This window comes from Tiliqua scincoides, chromosome 5 (assembly GCF_035046505.1).
Source record: "Tiliqua scincoides isolate rTilSci1 chromosome 5, rTilSci1.hap2, whole genome shotgun sequence".
In the NCBI taxonomy this organism is placed as follows: Eukaryota; Metazoa; Chordata; class Lepidosauria; order Squamata; family Scincidae; genus Tiliqua; species Tiliqua scincoides.
The window spans coordinates 101,324,293-101,344,027 of record NC_089825.1 but is presented as its reverse complement, the minus strand read 5'-3'; positions in this window follow the sequence as shown (position 1 = coordinate 101,344,027).

Below are 19,735 nucleotides of genomic sequence, written 5' to 3'. Positions count from 1 at the left end.
GGATCCTTCAGGAGCCTGGGGGTCCACCCTTCCAACACACACTTGTCGGTAAGACTTGTTACGGAACGTGATGGTGTTCATTATATCATAGCCAGGTGGAAACTTCCCATCTTCATCCAAAAATATTTCTTCCCCAGCACTGTTATTGAAGCGGATGTTTCTAAGAAAGAAGTGAAGCTAGTTTGGAGAAGGAAACCAGTCAATGAAGAGGGAACAAGTGGTGCTGGATAAATGGCTCATTCAACCCCCCGTCAGCTGTGGAGTTGTTCTATAGTCGTGCAACGCCACTTTGCAAAGACACTTTCACATGTCCTTATTGCTAAGCTTATCTGTTGTGCTGGAGATGAAGTGAGTCCTCCCCCAACTATACTTGGAGAGCAAAGGATAAACATAGCAGAAAAAGAGGAGAAACAAAGTGGAAATGCAACTACCATCCACAACCAAGGGAGGCCTGCTGCTGTCTGTAAACTGCTCATGCAGACCTAACGTCCTGAACCTCCCAGAAAGAAGGAGTTGCCCCTCAGAAAGCTGCCCTTTTCAACAATGCAGCAGAAGTCTTCCAAATCCACATTGACCTCGGTTTGGTGCGTACGTGAGGGACAAATAGAATTTCAAACTCGAGTCACAACTTGACAGAGATGATGAAACTTGACAGATGAAAAGATGAAAACATGAAACTTGACAGAGTTCTCTCCCCCTCTCCCATTCAAGAGATTGATGGATGGCTTCAGAAGCCTCACAAAGTACCCTGCACTGCATCTATAAAACCACTCTGTAGGGGGCATAGTTATCAGTATCAATTATCAATAATTCCAGATCTAGAAATCTAGAATGCAATAACAAAACAAACAAATCATATCCAGAATTTTCAGACCACACAACCTGGTTCTTCCCTGCCCCTTAATAGGCTGTGTGGTGGACCCAGAGACTACTTTGAGTAAGCAATGAGTGACTGGACATTTCTGTTCAACTCTTGCTGCCTACATTTTTCTCCACTGTTGGTGGCCACTGTAATGTCTTAGGGTCCCCAGTACCCTGCTCCTCTTTTCTGGGACAGGACAGTTTTTCCACTCATTTAAAAACTATTTAAAGCTATACTGTTCAGGTGACGCTGGCCTGCAGAACCTCCTCCAAGCCCTGTTGCTGCCAATAGTTCAACAGAGAAGGTGGTATAGGGGAGGCTCTTGAGTGGATCAGGGCAAGGAGTGAGCTGGGCCAGAAGCGGTTCAGGGGCAGGAGAGAAGGAACTCGGCATACACAGCCACTCTTCCCTTCCCACTTTTCATCTGACCCAGGAGTCTCCTTGGACCTATGCTCAGTAAACAGCTGATATAGGTCTGAGGAGAACCATTGGAGGCCGGACCCTACAGAGAGCTAAGTGAAAAGTTATTTTTACTTAGCTCTCCTCAGTCACTTAATCCCCTCCCACTCACAGCACTGCTAGTGGCACAGTACATTCAGGGCTGGTGGGGAGCACTCAGAGGAATTTGGTTTGAGGCATGCTGTGGCACAGATATGTTTCTGACTGGAATAAAACTCAATTAGCAGCAACACTGGAACAAGGATTCTGAATCCCACCAGGAGGAAGCATTTTGTCCTAGCTCCATTCAAGTCCCTTAACAGTAAGGAAGGACAAGAAATCGCCATCCTACCTGCCATGGGTGAACATGCTGAGAGTACCAGGTGCCTGTGTCCTTCATGGCTTTCTGCTTGAACCTTGATGAATACACTGCATGGAGCGCATGTGCCACAGCATAAGCAGCATTATAGATACTGTAGCTCTGACCAGGCATTTGCATGACAAACAATGATGCAGGGAGGTTGTTCAGCTTTTCCTCCCCAGTGCAATTTCTCATGCCAGGCAGAGAAAAACTCACCCTCGAGAATTTACATAAAAATGAGAATAACCAGAACACATGAATGTAAGGAAGTTCAGACTGATATGGATTGATAGTCTCCAGAAAATTTTCATATTGCTTCATGTCAGTTGTGTGGTGTGCAAAGGACAAAGTGCCATTCAAAGACTGAGGTGTGAAGGCACCTGGTTCCACTACACTTGCAAAGTCCCACTGAGCTGTGATGATCCAAACTTTCTCTAGTGGACACTTCTGGGCAACTTCTCTGAAGTATAGAACCATTCGCAAACCTTCCATGGACCGGGACTCCCCATGAACAAGGATCACGTTACTTTCAGTCTGGGAGAGAACAGAATGCATTCTTTGTAGTTCCTCATCAAGGATGTTTGGCTGACTCCAGTGTTGTTCTAGTGTTGGAATAATTTCTTGAAAAGCAAAGCAGATACTGTCTTGAAGGAGGCGGGGCCTCAGGGTGCGCAGGAAGATTTCTCCGCCATCATCATCCGAAACTATGGCTCCGATCCAGGTTCACCCAAAATGCTTCAGTAGCCTAATAATCCCATCATACGAAGGGATTTCATTTGGAACTATCTGGCAGAAAGAAGGGAACTGAATTATATCACTCAATGAAGGGTCAGAAATCCTTCAGCGAACTAAAAGGAAAAATCATTATTTTGCTACAGAACTGTCAGAATTCCTAAAGTCTTTGAAAGGTCTTGCAGGATATATTGAACTCATTGTATCTTATTCTTCAAGCTGTATTCTGTTGACTGAAATCTTTTTGATTCAATATGAAGATGGCCAAAATTCTAATTACGTGTTTACTGAATATGCAAGTCAATTACCTCAATGTCATTTTTTCCCCCAAGAATGCACTCTTTGTGTTTGGAAACTGGAGGTAGGGGTGTCCTTTGTCCCATTTTGCCCTACAGAAGGCAAAGTAGGAGAAGCATAACTCCCTGTTTCTGAGGTTCTCAAACTTGGACATCGCAGTGCCTGAGAACGTCAGCCTCTGCCCCCTTAAGTGTTGGGGAAAGGGGGAAAGCAGCAACATGATCCCCAGGATCATTCTTCTGTGGGGGAAGAGGGGGCTTTGGCTAACGTCCCCTTCCTGCTGCTGGGGTCCAAGAGGGGTTTGGAGCACCACAGAGCCCTCTGCAGGGCTCCCTGCATTTTGAGAAAGTGAAAATCGCTATCGAAACCCACTTCTAGTTTTGAGATTGCAACCCAGAAGTGGGTCGCGATCGCTCTTTTCACTTTCTACAAGCTGCAGGGAGCACTGCAGAGGGCTCTATGAGGTTCCCCACACCGCTCAGCTCCCAGCAGCAGGAAGGGGAGATGAGATAAAAGCCCCATCTTCCCTCGCAGCAGCACAACCCCGGGGATTGCATCACTGCCATTTTCCCTACCCCTGCAAAGACTTCCCTCAGGGCTCAAACTCAGAGAGTCTGAGAAGCCCTGCCCTATTTGATGCCCAATTCTCATGATCCCCCACTGAAAGGCTCAGGGTGCCTGAGTGGCATGTGCTCCAGTGTTCCGCTGCAAAGCCCTGGAGGAGGTGTGCAAGTGACAGGGGGTCACTGATCCTCTGTTGCCACTGGTAAGTTGAGGTATGGCTTTATGGAGGCGACTGTGTGATGCCAAGGCAGACATTTAAAAGCTGCACCATCACATTTAGGTCATCGGATCAGTGTGGGCCAATCTTTATACCTCTTTACTCTTTCATTAGGAACTCCCTTTCAGGGAGCTGAGCAACTCTTCAAGGAACAGCTGGAAGTGCGAGATGTTATAAGCATTTGACTGACATTTATTGAAATTGATGGCTCAATTCTATTTCAAATGGTCTTGTCTCTGTGGTGGTGGGATATAGAGGCAAAAGCAATAGTTGCAAAAGACATTTTGGAACAAAGGAACAGTGGAGGGAAGGGAATGATTATCTTTCCATGCTGAAAATGTCTCCCTTGCATGTCAGAGGTGGTTGCTGTTCTTCTGCCTCCTTCTTTGCGCTTTGGAAAGGGAGGGGCAAAGATGATCACAAATGCATCTGTTCTTTATCAATTCTAGTTGTGAGCATACCGACATCTACAGCTGGACACACATACCTGCGGAATCTTGTAGACCCTTAAAATGTGGGGCATCTGGTTGGCATTATGGGATGTCAGTCCTCCAATGATGGCCAGGAGCCTTTTTTTCCTGCCACAGTGGTAATTAAGAGGATTCCTCTGTCCTGGGAAAAGGAAATCCATAGTACCCAAACAGTTGCCCATTGTATTGGATGAAATGTCTAGGACCTTATACCCCAGCGTCTTGTTGGGTAGAAGGTGAGCATTCTTGTTGATCTCCTTCATTGCAAACACAAATGCAAGGACTTGGTGGTAGCTTTTAGATATAACACTGCAATGACAGTTTCATTAGATTAACCATCTTTTTTTAAAACAAAAAAATGAGACTATTTTGCAAGTAACTACTATCTGACAGGGATGGGCTGATCCACCATGGCGAGACTTGAGTCATTCTGAATCCCTGCCCTGTTTGACTCGACTTATGCAGGTGACTCAACTTAATGGGTGTCCTTCTGGGCTTGGCCAGTGCCTTTTCTGGACTGATTCTATTTGAGTCAGAGTCTTTAAATAAGTTAGGTGCAGCTCCACAGGAAAAAACAGAATGCTGAAATGGGGAATGGAACAGAGAATGGGTGTGTGTGTGTGTGTGTGTGTGTGTGTGTGTGTGTGTGAGAGAGAGAGAGAGAGAGAGAGAGAGAGAGAGAGAGAGAGAGAGAGAGGGAGAGGGAGAGAGAGAGAGAGTTGTGAGTGTGTAAGAGAGTTCTCATTTCACAGTCCCCTGATGTCCCCATTCCATCTGTAAACAAAAGCCCTGCTGTTTTTAGAGTGGGTGCAGCAGTGCAGAAAGTGCCAGTCAGTTCCTTATGAACCCCGGCAGTGAACCCACCCACCTCCATTCACTTGTCTCCACTTGTTCCACTCCATTCAGAGAAAAACTTCTGAGTCCTGAGTCACTTGTGACTCAACATGTGTTTCTTGTGTCCACACAAGCTCAGGAAACAAGCGTTTGGTGACTCACTTTCAAGTCTTACAAGTCGAGACACCCACCTCTGCTATCTAAAAATCAGGACTTTTGGAAAATCACATTTTCTCCAGAAAAGATCTCTGTAAAACAAATTATATCCTGACTCAAATCAGGATCTTCAAGGGTAAGGATGTTGTGAAGATCTTGGACAACAAAACACTTGCCAGTATTCAGACTAATATCCTATTAATCAAAATTATCATTTGAACAAAGGTAGAATGTAAAACAATAAAAGTAAAACTTACTATGCTTGGGTCATGAGATCTGACCTTTGAATAAAAGAATGCTCATTCATATTTATACTGAGGAAAGAGACAAATTCACCAATGAAGATATCATCTGCAGAATTGAAATGAAATTCCATTTCAAATTTAGGCAGTCCACCCCACCTTGGGTTGCAATTATTGCTGCAAACATAAGGCAGCTGCAGCAGCAAATACATCAGTAGGACTAAGACCCTTGAGCTCCAATCCCAAATAATCCCATACATTGTGACAGGTACTCAGCAGGTGGAATCATCAGCCTTCCTATATTAGTTAAGATCTTCAGTAGGTGTCAAACCTTTCATCCATATGTCATGCTGAAAGCAGAACAGTGTGACAGATACTCTTCTGAACTGAGTCTTTATTGATGTCACTGAGCATTTTGTCAGCTCCACAATCAGCAGGGGAGCATTTCAAATGCCAAGGAGCCTTTGTTTTAGCCATGGGGCTTCCACCTCTTGATAACACTGATGATGATAATTACTGGTCACATAATCATCCCTCTCAACAATTTCAACCTTTCTGCAAAGGGAGAAAAATAGGCTTAATTGATCCATTAACCAATTACTTACTTTGCAAAGAGTTAAATGAAATGCATATTGGGTAGTGATGATAACTGTCTGAGTGGTGGTCAACTGGTATATGACGTGGTATAGTTCCTTATACCAGTTCTAAGAGCTGAACTAGCTGTCCTTGTTACTACAAGGTCTTTGTAGTAACTCTTATAATAAGACACTTTTGTTACAAAGGGTGCCGACTTTTGTTGTCAAGTCAACTCCTCTAAAAGATAACATGCTTCGATGCTGAAAGATCTTAATTACCAGATTTGTCTTCCCCTCCACTTTGGGAAGAAAACAAAGGAACTTCCTTCATTACCACTGGTAGGAAAATGAATCAACAATGTATGTATCTCAAAAGACAGTAACTATGAGTTGAGTGCTTGGAATCTGCAACATGTTTTTACAGACATGAATCATGAACAAAACCCTTGCCCATGGACTTACATTATCACATTAGGCCAGGATTAATGGGATGGGGAAGAAAAAGTGACAGAAAATAAAGGGCAATTGTCATGAACATGTAGCCATTTTCCATACCAGCTGCCCTTTAGTGTTCTGCTCAGGCCTCAGTATTAGAATGTAAAATTTTGACAGATGCATCTCAACAATCCAGCACTAGAAGCCAAAATGGAGAAAATCTCCATGGCTACCAAATGCAGGTCCAACCTTGTTATACACTGATTTTTTTATACAAGGATTTGACTTAACACGAATGGCCACTGCAAATGGGAAGGAATGTGCTGATCCCTGGAGAAGGGGAAAAATGCACCCCTTTAAAATCACAGTTTAAAAAACTGCATTTCTCACTATTTTAGAGAGAGTCATGCAAGGGATTGCAGATATAACCTAATTATCGACAAATTTTTCTATCTCAACTTGATGAAAAGGGCCCTTTAAATTAAAGGAAAACAGTTGTTTAACAATAGCCTTGTAAATGAGAGAGAGAGCAGTTGGTTGATAATCCATCAATCATTCTCTCTCCATGCAGCTTCAGTCAGCAACCCATCCCTTCCCCCTGAGCACATGAAAGAAAGATCACTTTGCTCTGGGTGAAGGGAGGGGTTGCTGGTTTGCCTGGAGAGAGACTGATTGATGGATTGTCTGCCCAATGACTCAAGGTCAGCAAGGCTGTTTTTAAATCACCTGAGCAAAAGGACTTTGTTATTTAAATCGATTTGCTTTAGTGTGTTTTTTGCCATCCACTTGAGTTCTGGGAGCAGAATAAAGGGAAACCTGTACTTTCCCTTGGTGCTCAGGTTGGTTGGGACAAATCTGTGCTAGCTAATAAAATTGATCAAGGTCTTTGTAGCAGCTCTTATAAGAATGGACTCTTTTGTTAAAAAGCATGTTTTTTTGTGACACAGCAATGTGCATTTCTATCTAGCATTTATAAGATGGATAAATATGCATGTCAAGGGATCTTGTAGTACTCGTTCAAGATGCTCACAATGCACAAACTGGCACCATAGAATCAGGTTGAGAATAGGAAATGGGTGAGAGAAACTTGGCATACAAAGCCATTTAAACAAGCACTCAAGACATGTACATAAGCAAACACACACAAACTGTCACAAATACCCCATCACACAGATGACATGCCATGTGGTGGCACTGCCAGACTGGTCTGACATTATGATGGATGTAGTGCTGGCTGTGGGGGTGTTTGGGTTCAGCAGGGTGGATCCCAGAGCATCCCTGGGGCAAGGCCTCAGATAGTAGCAGGGGGAGGGAGTTTGTGTCACCCTGGTCCTGCTCCCTATTGTGGCTGTAGCTCTGGTCTTGGGCAAGGGTGGGGAGAACCACCACCTCCTGCCTCCATCCAGCCAGCCAGCTCATCACTGGCCTTCTCCATGTTTATAGGACCAGCTCGGACTTCCCTGGTCCACCTCTTGCTTCCTGGTGAGGCTTAAAGGGAAATCCCCTGGCCCCGCCCAGCTCTATGGCCCACATCCTCTTTCTTCCTTCCCCATACCACTCAGCTTGCCTTTCAGGTAAGGGGTTGCTCGGCGCCTCTTGCGCCTCCGTCCAAGCCCCTGCCCCAGTTGCTCTGCTCTCCCCCTCTACCTGGGGTTGCCCCCCTTTCTTTCCAGTCTCGCAGAGCCATATTTGATGGTGGCAGCCCTCCCCCACGGAGGCTTGGGGGCTGTCCTTCAGACCAGCTAGCCAGCTTGCCCTTGGGCTGGGGATCCCTGACACAGGCATCCATGAAAAGTCCATATGGCATCCAAAAAGAAATCATCTGTTAAACAACTCCTCTAAAATGTATCATGCTCAGTACCGAAAGATCTTGTCAAATTTGTCTTCCCCTCCACTTTTGGAAGAAAACGATGGAACGTCCTTCATTACCACCAGTAGGGAAATGAATCCGCAATGAACATGTCTCAAAAGACATTTCATCAGTGACTATGAGTTCAAGTTCAGTGCTTGAAACCTGCAACATGCTGTACAGACATAATATAAAACGAAAATCCTTCTGCACAGACTCACACTAGGCAGGGCATAATGGGATGGGGGAGAAAAAGGTAAGAGAGAATAGAGGATATCTGTCATGAACACATGGCCTTTTTCTGTACTAACTGCTCTCTAGTGTTCAGTTCAGGCACTGAGGCACTGCATCTTTCTTCCCAAATTTTACATCCTTATACTATGTAAAATTTGGGAAGAAAGATGCAACTCAACAACCCAGCACTTGAACTTAAGATGGAGAAGATCTCCACAGCCACCTTGTACTTCCCCTTGGTGCTCAGGTGGGTTGGGACAAATGACACCCACACACTACAAAAGACCAACATGCTGAAGGTGATCAGCTTGACTTCATTGAAACTGTCTGGCAACCTTCTTGCCAGAAAAGCCACAGTGAAACTGAACATGGCCAGAAGTCCCAGGTAGCCCAGGACTATATAGAACATAAGGGTGACTTTGTTGCTTTGCACAATAATTTGTCCAATCTGGGAGTGCACGTCAAACTCTGGGAAAGGAGGGGAGGTTGCCAGCCACATGGCACAGATGCCAGCTTGAATGACTGAACAGAAAACGATCACTGACCCAGCCAGTCTCTTCTCCACCTGCTTTCTCATCCTGTTTCCTGGCTTTGTAGCCATGAAGGCCAGAACAACAGTGATGGTTTTGCCCAACACGCAAGAAACTGCAACAGAGAAGATGATGCCAAACAGTGTTTGACGGAGAAGGCAGGTCACTGTCTCAGGCCTGCCAATGAAGAGCAGGGAGCAGAGAAAGCAAAGCAAGAGGGAAGTGAGTGAGGCACAAGTTATGCTTCAGTTGTTGGCTTTGACAATAGGAGTATCCCTAGGTGCAGTGCAGGACCCAATTGGGTGAAATCTCCTCAATTGCCTCAAAGCCAGTCCTGTTCCCAAGGATAAAAGACCTCATAGACAAATATGCAAGTTGGCAGGTAGGGAGACCATGCTGCATCTGCTGTCAGGGGGATGAACTGAGTGGGTTTGTAGATTTGCACTGATGCTTAGTGGTAAAATGGCTTGTCTTTCTAAATATGCCATCATATTGGAGGGTAGTTGTCTTTTGCAGTGGTTTTCACAGCGCGAGGGTGAATCCTGGTGCTTTGCTGCAGGTTGCTGCTGGACAGAGCTGATGAGTGTGCTTGTTTGCAGACAAATCCCTCATTGTTTGGGCCCCCAAGAGAGCAAAGGACAACAGCATGGGCACTCAGCTTGGGTTGGGTGATGTGACCAGAGTCAGCTGGGATACCAAGATAGACACCAGGCTTTGGAACCAACTGTTGCCTTTGGTTTGCGATTTCAGTGAGCATTCTCCTATTATTAATTCACGTTCAGGAAAATGCTGTCTGCCAGAAGACTGGTTTGTCCTTGAGGTTAAAGACACTTTAACCCAGAACCCTTGTACCTTTAACTTTGAATTAGCTGATCAGATCTGTTGCAGTGTAAGGCTTGGCAGGGAGTTAGTGTGATTATACTGGGATAGAGAATGAGATATAAAGTGAACAGAGGGAGGGAGGAGGTTGAGGCTAGTGGGGTGGTTTTCACCCATCCAGCCACTCAGAGCACACTCTTCTTGGGTGTCAATTATCTTCTCCTGTTTTCTTGGCTGACCTGCACCATGGCTCTAGGCTAGCCCTTCCATGTGTCATGCTTTGTGTGGGCCAGGGGACAGATTTTAGCATGCAGTCTGGGGTAATCAGAAGTCAGTGGGCATGCACTGATTGCTAGAGCCTGGAGACTTGTTGGTGGAGATTAGCTGGTGATCTTTCAGGCTCAGCTTTCAAAGTCATCCTCAAAGGCTCTCTGGCTTTGGGGAGGAGGTACAGTACAGCTTGGACACTTAGGACTTGGCATAAAGAGTAGGTATGGTGGGAGTGTCCAAAAGTGCCCAGAAGGGGCACACCCCCCTTCTGTGCCCCTTCTAGGAGGACCCAGAAACGGAATGGAGAGTGCTTTACTGTCTTCACTGGATTAGATGCCTGAACCAAAGGAGAAGGCATTCTGATGACTGGCCTCCTGGAAGGTGACTTAATTTTGTGATTGGCTTTCCAGAAAAGTTGCCCTACTTATTTTCCAAGCATCTAGTCTCATGTGTTTATTGGAAATGCATGGCAAATGCACACACGGTGGGGCCACTTGGGGCAGGAGCATGGTGGCTGAGAACATGGCCTTTCCCTTTCAGGGGGTGGAGCTGCAGTGGAACTCATAGGGTTTGGCCCTGAAAAGCAGGTTTCCTTGAGTTGTAGTGGTTATCTACACAGGCGCTAGCCTTAGCCTTAGTATGTTGGCAATAAAGCAAAGCACACCTTGCACATGCGCAGAGCAAATGTGCGCTGTCTTGGCAATATGCTGAGTCTGAGGCTCTGTGGCCTGTCAACAAGACGATGTTATAAAGAATCATATCTAGAAATGTGATTGTGGTTAAGCTAGAAAGTCGGCTCGTTACAGCCAGTGTGAGTCTCAGCTTCCTCTTGGAAATTTCCCTATTACGTAGACTATTGATTCATGGTTTAGTATTATAAACAAGATCAGAGAATGGAAAACCCCAGCCTGTTGTGAATTGTATGAGAAGGAATAAAAGGCAGAGAAGGCTGATTCTCAGAAGCTCTTCTTCTGCATCTAGCCTTCCTTCTGCATCTCGCTATTATATTTGTCTGTTGTTTGATTCATTGCTCTAACGCTTTGCTGCCTCGAGATCAAACTTTCAAACCCTCAGAGTGCTTCTGCTTTTAAAACTCTCCATCAGGCCACAAGATATAGTCTTGTGTGTCTCCCGCCAAGCACCAAGGCCCTCAAAAGCCTTGGGTGCTCCCCACAGCAGCATTTTGCGCTGCTACATTGAGTTTTAGATCCACATGGTTCCTATGGGTGTAGGATGACTATTTGAAAAATGTACAATGTCTGACATAGTGGAATGCCAGTGCGGGCCACAACCGGTGACATGCACAAGGAGGACTGACACCACTGCTCACCAAAAAATTTTAAATCTTGGTATTTTTGAATAATACCATCTTGTTATATATAATTTGATGTGCAATTTCATGCAGAATGCAATGAAACAAACCACGTTGAAATAGCTCTATTCTATCAAAAGCTGTAGCCAAAAAAACCAGTAGGGCAACGCAATGGCACATCACCATGCTGACTGCCTGGGCCATTGCCCCACCCACTGCATGGAAGGATGTCCATCACAGAGGTGATGCACTAGCCTCCCACACTGGGGGATGCAAACCCTAGTCACGCCACTGGTATTTAGATCACCACCCGAAACATTAATAACATACTTGAGTATTGACAGATCTTAATTTGTCCTACTCTCCACTTTAGGAAGAAAGCAAAGGAACTCTCTCATTCTCACTTGGTTCAATCCTATGGGATTCCGTACAGCTACATAACAGTGTACACTGTCTCAAGGGTAGCACTTTGCTGCATAGCTTCCAGCCAGCACACTAGTGGGAACCCCAAAGCCTCCTCTGTATGCCGACACTCCTGGGAACCCCCACCAGACCAGGTAAATCTGGCACGGGGCAGAGGACGGTGGGTGAAGGCACAGAATGTGGCGGGGCAGTGAGTGAGTGGGGTGGGCAGATTGGGTTGCAGTTGGATCAGCAGAGCTGGTGCCTTCCATATCCTATCCCCCTTCCCAGGCCAGATCTGCCAGCACAGATAAATTCAGACTTGCACCAGTGATAATGATAGCACAGGTCCAAGTTGACCCATCATTACTGCTGGGGATTGCAAACATCTCCTTACCCAGAAAAGAACTTAAGCAGTCAAAAGTCAAATGAGGATGCAAGGGAGTCTGCCTGGCACCTCTGCATCCATGCACAGGAATTTAATTAGGATTGGGTTGATTGGAAGGGGAAAGGATCAACCACAAAGATACCTGAAGAGTTATTCCATCATCAGTAATTATGAGTTCAGTGCTTGCAAAATGCTTTGCAGACATAAAACATCATCAAAATCTGATCCACAAAGCTACATTATCAAATTAGACCAGATACAAAAGAGGAGGGAAAGTGAGAGAAGATAAATGACATTGGTCATGTACTAACAGCCTTTTTCCGTACTAGCTGCTCTTTAGTATTCAGTTCAGGTCTCAGGATAAGGATATAAAATTTGGGAAGAAAGATGGAACTCAACAACCCAGCACTAGAAGCCAAGATGGAGAAGATCTCCACGGCCACCATGTACTTCCCTTTGGTGCTCAGGTAGGCTGGGACAAACGACACCCAAACACTACAAAAGATCAACATACTGAAAGTGATCAGCTTGGCTTCATTGAAACTGTCTGGCAACCTTCTTGCCAGAAAAGCCACAGTGAAGCTGATCATGGCCAGAAGCCCCATGTAGCCCAGGACTATGTGGAACATGAGAACAGAGCCTTCATTACATTGCGCAATGACTTGGTCAATGTAGGAGTGCATGTCCAACTCTGGGAAAGGGGGAGAGGTTGCCAGCCACACAGCACAGAGGCCAGCTTGAATGAGAGAATACAGAATGACGACGGAGACTGCCAGTCGCTTCCCCACCCACTTTCTCATGCTGTTTCCTGGCTTTGTAGCCATGAAGGCCAAAACCACAGTGATGGTTTTGGCCAACACACAAGAAACCGCAACAGAGAAGATGATGCCAAACACAGTGTGACGGAGAAGGCAGGTCACTCTCTCTGGCCGGCCCATGAAGAGGAAGGAGCAGAGAAAGCAAAACAAGAGGGAAGTGAGTAAGGCTTCAGTTGTTGGCTTTGACAATAGGAGTGTCCCGATGCTTAACGAAGGTCCACATCACCACAACTGTGATCACTCAAACGCTGTAGCCTTTCCTCATAAGGAAGGTGCCCCAGCCCAGCAATCATCTTAGTCGCTCTCTTTTGCACCTTTTCCATTTCCACCTTTTGCACACTCCTGCCTTCCCTGATGGCTTACCTGCTCCAGTGAGTTGCCAGCCATCCAGTGGCACATGCGGAAAGGCTTTAGCCTTCCTGCCAGAGGTATGGCACTGTGCCACTCAGCATGCTGCCTGAGCATGCTTTTTGGTTGCTTTTGGAATAGCACGGGTCAGGCATTAAGAACAAGGATTGCTGTGCTCCTGAGACAAATGGACTGGCCAAAGGGGAACTGGAACCAATCTCTAGATGATATTTGGATGAGGGATGCTTCCTGGGAACCTCTTCAGCAAGGATTGCAAAGTAAACCTCAAAGCCTTCTAAGGATGGATGGTGTGGTGCAATCCAGAACTCCCTCTACATATTTCATGGGTTGGTGTAAAGAAGCTTGGATTGTCTACAAGCTTGGATGATCTACAGCAAGGCCTTTCAAACTCCAGCCCAGGGGCCAGATCTGGGGTTTGGTCTAACCTATCTACCCATGAGCAGACCTTACCATTCCACCGCGTGCCACATGACTTTTATCAAGATCAGAGGACAGGGATGCTCTTGGCAGTCACATCTGCCCAGAGTCCTGTTGCACAGTCTTCTGGAACACCAGGCAACAGATGCGACTGTCCTGAGCATCCCTGTCCCCTGATCTTGGCGAAAGTCATGCGGCGACACGGCAGAATGGTAAGGTCTGGTCTGAACAGTGACTGGTTTTTGGAAACACAGTGGTCACAAGTTTGGTGACCACTGATCTACAACTTTGAGTCAGAGTAAGAACACGCAAAAGGGAGAATAGATAATAGCCCATATTAAATCTCTGGTGGTGAAGAGACAGTCCAAAGGTAAAGCAACTGCTGAGCTTGCATCAAGTGGTGAGCCTAATCAGCACTTGCATCAAAGGTGCATCAAGTGGTTCACTGTAGGCAACCTTCAGTCTCGAAAGCCTATGGTATCGCACTCTGAAAGGTGGTTCTGGAACAGCGTCTAGTGTGGCTGAAAAGGCCAATTCGGGAGTTACAATCCCTTCCACACTGGGAGCAAGTGCATTCTGTCCCTGGTCTGTCTCCCTGGCTATGGGCCTTCCTTCTTTGCCTCTTTGCCGCAAACTGTTGGCCAAGTGTCTCTTCAAACTGGGAGAGGCCATGCTGTACAGCCTGCCTCCAAGCGGGCCGCTCAGAGGCCAGGGTTTCCCACCTGTTGAGGTCCTAAGGCCTTCAGATCCCTCTTGCAGATGTCCTTGTATCGCAGCTGTGGTCTACCTGTAGGGCGCTTTCCTTGCACAAGTTCTCCATAGAGGAGATCCTTTCGGATCCGGCCATCATCCATGCATCAAGTGGTTAGGAATAGTAAAAAGACCTACAGAGCAATCCAGACCATGATTTGAGTTGGCGCATCCTCCCTGTGCTGGCTCCCGAGTGTTGCAAAGGTGCTGTTAGGCAGGTTTGCACTGACTTGGGAAATGACTGGGCTGGTACAGGTGTCTGTGCCAGCTCACGAAGGATGGATCTATACAGTGTAGGATTGTGCCAGCTGGGGCAGGCCAGGGCAGGAGGTGGGAAAGGGTAGAGGAAGGCAGAACAGAGGCAAGGAGGGGCGCTTTTGAGCAGGGGGAAGGTGGAACGGGAGGTGGATTGGGCCCAGGAGGGGGATGGGATCAGCTGTAGCAGTGTGAGTTAATCCCAACCCCTGCTTATGGGTCTGGCAACTTTATATGGGCTTCTTAGATTTGCACCAGCGAAATCGCTGGCACAGATCCAAGTAGCTTCACAGGGCCCATAGGACAGACTGGGGCTTAACATGGAGTAAGGGGGAAAATATCCCCTTAACCCAAGATGACCTCCATCCTGCTGCTCACCTACACTGGATACAGTACAGGCCATTGTGGCCTGCCTGTTTGAGAGCGGGTCAGGATTGGGCCCTAAAGTTGCTTTTCACACTGGGTTGGATGCTGCCTCCTTGCTGCCTACCATGGATGGAGCTGCTTCAATCCACTTCCTGCTCTCTAAAAGTGCATATTCCAGACTTCCTGTTTTGTTTAAAGGGACCACAAAAAGGAGAGAGTACCATGTAGAGGAGGCCACATCAAGCAACTGATTATCTTCCACTGTTCCTGGGGTGAAGTGCTGGGAGAGTTAGTAACTTCTGTAAGACTTGATGATATAATGTTCTTATAATGTTCTTATGTACCACTGGCGATATGTGGAGAATGTATCATCCTTAATTTCACTGTTAACACCTATAGATAGCACCACCTTCTAGGTCCAGATAAGAGTGCATACAATGGCCTCAAGAATGGTTTGTGTGCCTGCTGCTGTTGGAATGATGCCTTTTGTACTTAGTTTTATTGCACTTTTTATGCTCTTCTATTCTTGTGCACCACCTTTGGACTGTCTGATGAACAGTAGAATAGAAGGGAAAGTATGCAAATAAATACATAAATAAATAATTTTAGAAAATACATTAACATTATTGTCTAAATTAAGATTATGTGAAAGAGAGACATGTTAATTGCTTGCAGAAATATATTTTCTCAGGGTGGATGCCAAAGGAAGATTTAGGGAGATTTAAAGGGGTTGCCAAAGGGAGATGGCAGTATTCATTATCAACTTTATATCCCATAAGGAAAAAAAGTGACAATCAAATAGACTTCTTTCTTATTCAGTTTTTTTTTTTTTTTTACTATAATGCCTTGAGAATATTATATAATGATATATGTACTTTGGAAACTAGTTTCTTTGGCTTCTCTAATGAATCACAAAGGAATTTTAAGTTTTTGGTAGTCACACAGAGTACAGTCAGGAAAAGTTGCCCTGGTAGCACTTAGACTCAGTATATGCATTTAGTTTTTGTTGTTGTTTTTTTAAATCTATCTATCTATCATCTATCTATCTATCTAGTTCAGGAACTTAGGACCCAATCCTAAGTTTGTGGCCCTCAGCAGCACTGGAGCACTGGTGCTAGTTCAGCTCCAGGCAGCGGAGGGGTAGGTGGGGATGTGGGGCAGCAGGGAGGAGGCATTCCGAAGTGGGGAAGGCAGCAGGAAGGTGGGGAGAGGACAGGGAGGAGGTGTGCCAGGAGAGGGGCGGGGTGGGAGGAAGATGGAACCAGTGGAGCTTTGCTGCACAGTCCTGAGCCTCCAAGTCCGACCGCCAGCCCAGCACGGAGGCTCTTAATTCTACACCAACCCTTGGCTCGCTGTAGAATCAAGTAGTCCCCATTGCGGGGCTGCTCGCCTTACTTGGGGGAAGGGGACAAAAGTCTGAGCATGCAGGATGCAGCAGCAGCCATTTTCTGCACCACTGTCGCCTGGGAGCCAGGCAGCTCAGGATTGGGCTGTTATACCCCACCTTTTCCATGCTGAAGCAAATGTCCAGTGGGGTCTTACAAGATTCAATCGTAATTTACACAAACTGTGAGTAAAGTCATAAATTAAAACAAAAAAAAAACCAAAAAAAACAAAACACAACAACAACATGGGGGGTAAGAATTTGTTCCAGAGAGAGGCAGCAGAACCAAAGCACTATTTCAGAGGCATGGAGGGCAGACATCAACTCGTAACCCAAAAACAGAATACCCCTCCTTTCCCAAACAAATTGGAAAATTAAAGGCAGCTTACAACAGTTAAAAAAAAATCAGAAAACAGTGAAAAGTAACAGGGAACAGAGCATTAAAAAAAAAAAATCAAGACCGCGACATAATAAGCAATGATTTGGTGAAACAAATATGTCCTAACTCCTCTTCCAAACATCAGAACAGAAGGGCAGTCCTAATCTCAATTGGCAGCCTGTTCCGCAGGCCAGGCACCACATCAAGAAAGGCCCTGTCATGAGATGTGGTCAACTGCATAACCAGTGTGATGGCACCTGTAGCAGAGCCTTCCTCTTTGGCTTCAAGTGGTGGGCTGATTCATTTAGGAAGAGATAGTGTTACCAAAAAGGGCTATTTGTTTAGGGGACTTAGTATATTAGCCTTTTGGAAACTTTTAGGATCGCAGGCTGGATAGCAAGACAGCGTAAAGCAAAGAAATCCCTTGTTTAGCTTAAGGAGGAGACTGGGAGAAAGGTAACTTTCAATCAAAGGATTATATTTTTATTGCAAAAACACACAAAGGTAAACATAATACACATGGAAAATGGTAAGTATATGTCTACTTGAATCCTAGTACTTGGATGCAGTGTACCTAGCTTTATGATGGCTGCATGTGCTATGTATTTTGTGTATCCGATAAGGAATCCAAAAAGGATAGGTTGTAGAGAAGGATTTTAGGGGTCCCTGGTCTCCCTAACCCCGTTTGCTAACTAAAGATGGGGGAAGAAGGGGAGAAATAGGTAGGATGGAAGGGAAAGAGTTTTAGATGCAAGATATATATTTACCTGTCCTGGGGAGCAGTTGGATGGGAAAGAGTCCTAGGAAGGACCACTCCCTTGGGAGGGCAGCCAGAGAAAGAGAGAGAGAGAGAGAGAGAGAGAGCGAGAGAGAGCCATGTGCTGGGAGCTTTCTCTTAAAGGGTTGTGGCTGACTTAGAATGACCTGGAAGTATCCTACAGCTGTCCTAGATGCGCATGCTCAGTACACACAATGGTACACGTGGAGTATGTAAGAAAGATATGATGAACCGGAAGTCAGCTTACCAGCCAGGCTGACCTTCTGGGGGGGGGGAGGCAATTTGCATAAGGTGCTTAAGAGTGATAAAGCTACAACAAAAGAACAATAGACTTCTTCCTCTGGAGGTGCATGCTTGTTTTGCATAATCAGGAGAAATTCCTTGACTGGAGGAGGGGATGTAATCACCATGAGTTTTGCAAACTTGTGACTTCTAACAGGTTTTTGGAAATTGGGCTTGTTTGCTTGGCCTGTATGATATCTTAGTCCATACAAAATCACAACTTGGAAGGGAAAAGGAGATTTTCACGTAACAATAGTTCTTGGGGTAGAAGCCCCAAACCTTTATGGGATATCACCAGCATGTTGAATTGTGCTCACAAATGTTCAGTGAAGGAGATATAAATGGGGTTTTGATTTGGTTATTCTTACTAGCAACAGCCAGGAGCCTGATGTTTGCATTGTCTACCCATTACAGCTTGCCAGACACTCTTCATAAATGTGTGTTACAATAGGCTGGTCTTGATGTCTTCAGTGTATGGGTAACCATAGCCAAGTCTGATTGCACAATGAAAGAGTGAAGTTGGCACATCAAGCTAAGATGACTAAAGGAATTCTGGGACACAGCAATCAACTGGACAGATAAGTTCAAATTCAAGCCCAAGAACATTCCCAAAATGTGCATCTGGTCCTTCAAAGAAAGTTCTCCCCTATCCAGAACAAGTTGGCAATTCAACACCTTGGTCAGATATCTCCTCATCAATATTACCTCTGCCTTGTCCAGATTTCACTGTGTTAACCCTGATCCAGCCCATCACAAACCCCAAATCACCTCCCTACAAGTCTTCTTAATGCTCCTAAAACTTCCTGGTTTCTGAGTGTGTATATTAGTGGGTTTAATGTGGGGGTCACTACTCCATAGAAAAGAGAAATTATCTTGTCCAACTCTTGGGTTTCCTTAGTTTGGGGTTGGAGATAGGAGAATATAGCAGTTCCATAGAAAATGGTCACCACAATCAAGTGGGAGGCACAAGTGGAGAAAGCCTTCTGTCTCCCACCTGTCGAATGGATTCTCAAAATTGCCACAAGAATGCGCATGTATGAGAAAAGGATGAAGGCAAAGGGGCCAAGCAATGTGAGCATTCCATTGATGAACATAACCACTTGGCTTAAATAGGTATCTGAGCAGACAAGCTTCATAACAGCTTTGAGTTCACATACAAAATGGTCAATTACATTTTTCCCGCAAAAGTGAGCTGGCTGGGCATAAATGGGAACCACTCCAAAAAGGAAGCCACTTGTCCATGTCACAGCTGCTAACTGGATGCAGGAGGTCTTGCTCATGACCAGCATGTAATGTAGAGGGCTGGATATTGCTATATACCGGTCATAAGCCATGACAGCCAGAAGGAAACATTCAGTCACCCCTAAGCACACACTACTGCTCATTTGAACATAACACATTGTGAAGGACATGGTGGCCTTGTCCACAAGAAGGTTTGTAATGGCCTTGGTATTGATGATGTTGAATAGCCAATGCCAAGGAAGGACAGATTACTGAGAAATACATGGGTGTGTCGAGCAGAGGATCCAGTGTGGTCAGCAAGATAATAAGGCCATTTCCCACCACTGTTATAGAATATATAATTATCATGAAGATAAGTAGCCCGATCCTTGTTTTTGGTCTCCCAGAATAACCAATGAAAATGAATTCAGACAGGGTAGTCTCATTTTCACCTTCCATATCCTGTACTGAATGTTATCTGAAATGGAATGCAAAAAGGGAAGAGTTCAAATAAAGTATAGACCACAGTCACTTTCCCAATGTTTGTTGGTCAGTATTTAGACTTCTGGTTAGGCAGGGTAGGAAACTGTTTAAAATAGGTGGCTGCTTACTTTTGAGTAATTTGTCACTTGGATCTGAGGGACATATTGCAAAAATGTATCTATTTTGAGCTGAAAAATGCTAGAACAGAAAACCAAATCTTCACATTCCGTTCCCCTTCCTTACATT